General features: G+C 42.4%; 1 long non-coding RNA gene across 1 annotated transcript; it reads right to left on the bottom strand.

Annotated features, from left to right (window-relative positions):
- Nucleotides 1–239: 239 nt before the first annotated feature.
- LOC140186365 (uncharacterized) lies at nt 240–3,845 on the bottom strand. The gene is made up of 3 exons (XR_011882856.1): nt 3,783–3,845; nt 1,971–2,069; nt 240–451 (listed from the first exon to the last, which is right to left on the bottom strand). It is a non-coding gene; the product is annotated as an uncharacterized lncRNA (long non-coding RNA).
- Between the last annotated feature and the right edge of the window lie 1,934 nt (nt 3,846–5,779).

The raw sequence follows: 5,779 nt of genomic DNA on the forward strand, positions 1-5,779 counted from the left end.
TGTAACAGTCTCTCTCTCTCTCTCTCTCTCTCTCTCCTTGCCAGAGGAAGGTCCCTGCATTCAATGATTTCTCTCTCTCCCTCTTGCTTGATGTTGCCGGAGTCCTGGATGTTGGGAAGGTTTAATCGATGCAGTTTGTGGGTTGGACTCTGTAGTTCACGTTACGATGTTCTTTTGGTTTCTGGTCTTACCTTTTCTGTTGTTATTTTGTGCAATTTTGATCAGGACAGGCTGGCTGTGTGGCCTGAAGTGAACGAACAACACAGAGCTAGATTGAACTGAACTGAGCTGAACTGAATATGCCTGGACTAGTTCGATAATTTGTGGTTTGGTGTTTTATATTCTGTGGTTTTTGCTCTTTTTCTTGCCAGTTGCATGATTTGTTCTTTGTTTTGCATGTTGTGCAGGTTTGGTGTTTTTCCATGGTTTTCTTTCTTTGCTTCATGACTGTCTGTGGGAAGAGGAGTCACAGGGTTGTATACTGCATACGTACTTAGATAATAAATGTACCTTGAATCTTTGAATCTTGAAATAATAAGCAAATAAAAGCAAATCAAGACATCTATGTAAAAAAAAGCATGATCTGAAATAAATCATCCTTCTACCATACATTAAATCTAAATACAAGAGATTTGGCAATGATGGCAATCCAGAGCAACACATACAAAATGCTGGAGGAACTCAAAAGGTCAGGCAGCATCTATGGAGGGGAATAAAGAGTGGATGTTTCAGGCTGAACCTTCATCAGGACTGGAAAGGAGAGGGGAAGATGCCAGAATAAGAAAGGAGGGAGGAGGGGAATGAATACAATCTGGCAGGTGATAGGCGAGACCAGGTGAGGGGAAAAGTGGTTGGGAGGGGGCAGGGGGAAGGAATACATTAAATCTAAATTCCTTGCTTATTCCTCCAAGAGGACCACAGCCTTGTGTGATTTGGAGGCTTGTGTGCCTCAGTGTCCCAGAGAGCTGTGTTGACTGGAGTCAGGGCTTTATGCTTTGGCTCTTGGTCGGGTCACCCATGCCAAGCAGCTCAAAGGGTGGAGGTCAGACTAAGAGTGGTCCACCAATCCTGTAGGTTGTTAGCCCTAACTGGTAAAGAAAAATCGTTATGGAAACAGCAACGAAGAACCCTTCTACATTTGACTGCAACGGTTTTCCTGAGTTTCCAGCTGGTACTCGCATGACAGTAGTGAAAACTGAGAGGAAGCTACTGACATGGTGAAGGAAGCCCTGAGCACCGCCAGAGATGGAGGAGCTTCATTGCTGCCCTAAATGCCACCATGTAATGAACAGTAAGTAAGTCCCTGCCTATTGTCCTCATTTCTAATATGTCTTTTCGATCCACTCTATCTCACAATATCCCTCAGTCATGGAAAGTAAAGATGTTGTAAGTGATTTCAACTCTGGGTTGCAGTAGATAATGAGGTGGAGACAGTCCAGCTTAAGGATCTCCCCCTGAAGCGCCGACTGTCACTTTCCCTCCTCAGACCTACTGAGTTCCTCCAGCATTTTTTTTGCTCAGCAATGAGAGTTTCAACATAGTCCCCTCCTACATTTACACACTTAGTCCAGTGCCCGTGGAGCATACGGATCCCTTCTTTGTAGAAGTTGGCATCTTGGACCTTCAGAAAAGTGGTCCACAGCAGGGGTGATTGATAAGTTCATGGCCTGAGGTAGAAGGAGGTGAGTTATTAACTTCAAACTTTCTGCATTATCACTCAAAGAGCTGACCTGCACGTGTGTATAACGAGAGCTGTATAACTCATCTCCTTCTCCTTTAGGCTACAAACTTATCAATCACCCCTGCTGTGGACCACTTCCTGGAGGTCCAAGACACCTACTTCTACAAAGAAGGGATCCGTATGCTCCACGACCGCTGGACTAAGTGTGTAAATGTAGGAGGGGACTATGTTGAAAAATAAATGTGCTAAGTTTTCTAAAACTGACTCCTACCTTCGGCCACAAACTTACCAATCCATCCTCGTAAGTCTGTGTTCCGTCTCTTCACTTTTAACCCATAATTTCTTCGTATCATTGGTATTAGTATTGGTTTATTATTGTCACGTGCACCTAGGTACAATGGAAAGCTTGTCTTGCATTCTGTTCATACAGATCAGACATCGGAAGACTCAGCAGGATGTTGCCTAGACTGGAGGACATTGGAACTGGTCTATTCTTGTCACATGTACCAGGATACAGTGGAAATCTTGTCTTGCATACTGTTCATATGGATCAGGATATCACATAGTAAACTGAGGTAGAACAAGGCAAAATAAGAGTAACAAAAACAATAATGAGAGGAGGCATAGACTGAGTCGATAGCCAGAGACATTTTCTCAAGGTGGAAATGGCTAACACGAGGGGGCATTATTTTAAGGTGATTGGAGGATAGTATAGGGGCGATCTCGGAGAAAAGTTTTTTTACCCAGAGAGTGGTGGGTGCATAGAATGTTTGCCAGGAGAAGTAATATCAGCAGATACATTAGAGACTTTTAAGAAGCTCATTCATAGACACATCGATCATAGAAAAATGGAGGGCTATGTAGGAGTGAAGGATTAGATTGATCTTAGAGTAGGTTAAAAGTTTGGCATCATATTGAGGGTCTAAGGCTCTAATGTGCCCTAATGTTCTATTTTTTTATGTTCTATTAACAATGAAGAATAAAGTGAAACAGCTGTGGCAGAAAATATAGTGCAGGTAAACATTAAAATGCAAGGTTATAACAAGGTAGATTCCATTTCAAGACTCTGATAACTGTAGGGCATAAGCTGTCCTTAAGCCTGGTGGTACATACTTGAAGGCTTTTGTATCTTCTACCCGATGGGAGAGGGGAGAAGAGAGAATGTCCAGAGCATTATCTTTGATACTGCTTGCTTCTTTACTGAAACAGCAAGAATTATCAGAGTCCATGGACTGGAGGTACCTCCAGTTGAACTCTGTCTTTTTGTGTGTTTCTCCCTAGCTGTCACTGTGTTTTTGTATTGCCACATGCTCTTGTTTGTTTTCATGCCCCATGTGCTCCTGTCTCCCACCCCTGTTCTACCCCAGCCCCTGTATCTCTGATTACTCCGCCCCTCACCTGTTTCCCATTATTACCTGAATTGCTGCCACCTGTGTCTCATTGTGCTCCACCTATCATCTGCCTCTGTTTATTGCTCAGTGTGTTTTAGTCCTGTGTTTTCACCTATGTTTTGCCAGATTGTGCCAGTAAGTTTTCCTGAGCCTTTCTAGCAGTCATAGTCATACTTTATTGATCTCGAGGGAAATTTGTTTTTGTTATAGTTGCACCATAAATAATTAAATAGTAAGACAACCATAAATAATTAAATAGTAATATGTAAATTATGTCAAGAAATAAGTCCAGGACCAGCCTATTGGCTCAGGGTGTCTGACCCTCCAAGAGAGGAGTTGTAAAGTTTGATGGCCACAGGCAGGAATGACTTCCTATGATGCTCTGTGTTGCATCTTGGTGGAATGAGTCTCTGGCTGAATGTACTCCTGTGCCCAACCAGTACATTATGTAGTGGATGGGAGACATTGTCCAAGATGGCATGCAACTTGGACAGCATCCTCTTTTCAGACACCAGAGTTCATATTTAAATTGTCCTTCTGAGTATTGACTCTGCCTGATTATCTAGATTGTTTTGGTTTTTGACTCTGCAGGTTTCCTGATTCTGATTTTTGGATTTCTCTGGATTTTTTGATCTCCACCGGAACGTTGACACTGAATTTGTTGCCCCTCTGGATTTTTCACTCAGTAAGTATCACAGTGTGCACAGTACCTGGTCTGCAATTGGGTCCCTGCTCCAGCCTCCTGACAGGAGGATGATTTCCATTGCGTGCGGAGCTGCCTCCACAACTCTCTGCAGTTTCTTGTGGTCACACGCAGAGCAGCTGCCATAACAAGCCGCGATGAGTCCAGATAGGATGCTTTCTACGGGGAGGTTGTGGATGTTGGAGAGGACGTGATGTCTGAAGCTATGATCCCAGCTGCCCATACAGTTGTTCCATCGTCTGGACACACGTGTGAATGATCACCGCGGGGCCAGAGACCTTGGATGGAATTTTGTATTCTGTTTTTATTTGCACAGTTTTCTTCTGGCCACAGGTTGTTTGTCAGTCTTTTTATGTAAAGTTTTCTGTTATCTATCTATTTCTATTTTTCCTGTAAATACTTGCAAGGAAATGAATGTCAAGCTAGTATATGACAAAATATGCTGTATGGACTTTGATAATAAATTTGACTTTAACTCAGACAGTTTGGAGACAGCCTCCGAGAGAGAAGGGAAGAAATAAAGTATAGAAGTGTCATAGCAGTTATCACATCCAAACATATTGTGAAGTTCTGTGTGGAGGTATGGTCGACAGCCTGCCCCTGCATTTCTAATGACCAGTACTGTTTATTGTTCCTGTGTTAAAATGCCTTTGTGGGATTATGGTGGGAAGTTCCAGTTCATTTATTGTTACATTTTAGCTTGGGTTATATAGTTATTTGCTAGCGTATTTGTGGGTCACCCTAACTGTAACCAGGGTGTGTGATGGTCACCTCCCCCGTTGATGTGAGACTGGTTGGGTTCACTCTCCGGGTCATGATGCCCAGTCTGTTTTGTGTTTATCACAATAAAACGGTTGTTGAGCTAAAGAGCTTCCTGATCTGTCATTATGGACCAAATGTTTGCCACAATATACATTTATTGTTGCTTGGATAATAGAAAACAAAATTAGGGAGGACAAGCCCTCGTCAGGGGGAGGAGGAATTCTCACACTCAACAATTTAAGAACAGCTTCTTCTCCTTCACCGTCAGTTTTCTGTAAGGTCCACAATTTTGTTATCAATTTCACTTCCACTATTCATTTATTTTGTAACTTATAGTAATGTTAATGTTTTTGCATGGTACTGCTGCCACAAAACAAAAAAGCACAATATTTAACTCAGTGATAATAAATCTGATTCTGATTAATTATATATGACTTTGATGAGATGCATTTTAGTGCTTATTAAAGTTCAAAGTGCATTTATTCTCAAAGTACATATCTGTCACTATATGCAATCCTGAGATTCATTTCTTGCAGATATACACAAGAAATCCAAAATAGAATATAACCATGACAGAATCAAAGAAAGATAGCACCAACTTGGGCAAAAGACAACAAACTGCTCAAATCCAAAAAGAAAAAAAAAAAAAAAGCAATAAATCTCAAGAACATGAGATGAAGAGTAAGCACAAAATAATCCGCAGATGCTGGGGTCAAAGCAACACTCACAACATGCTGGAGGAACTCAGCAGGTCGGGCAGCATCCGTGGAAACGAACAGTCAACATTTCAGGCCAGAACCCTTCGTCAGGACTGAAGAGGGAAGGGGCAGAGGCCCTATAAAGAAGGTAGGGGGAGGGTGGGAAAGAGAAGGCTGGTAGGTTCCTGGTGAAAAATCTTCTTTATAGGGTTTCTGCCCCTTCCCTCTTCAGTCCTGATGAAGGGTTCCGGCCCAAAACGTTGACTGGTTGTTTCCACGGATGCTGCCCGACCTGCTGAGTTCCTCCAGTGTGTTATGAGATGAAGGGTCATTGAAAAGTGAGCCCACAGCTTGTGGGAACTGTTCAGTGATGAAGCAAGTGAAGTTGAGTGACGTGATCCCTTTTGGTTTAAGAGCCTGATGTTTGAGGGTTAATCACTTCCTGAACCTTGTATGTGCATCATTGGTCTGAAGCAAACAAGATGCTTGTGGAGTTTAATGGGTCAGATAGCATCTATGGAGGAAAATGTATGGTTGAAAGTTT

The sequence above is a fragment of the Mobula birostris genome, chromosome 1, assembly GCF_030028105.1.
Source record: "Mobula birostris isolate sMobBir1 chromosome 1, sMobBir1.hap1, whole genome shotgun sequence".
Classification (NCBI taxonomy): Eukaryota; Metazoa; Chordata; class Chondrichthyes; order Myliobatiformes; family Myliobatidae; genus Mobula; species Mobula birostris.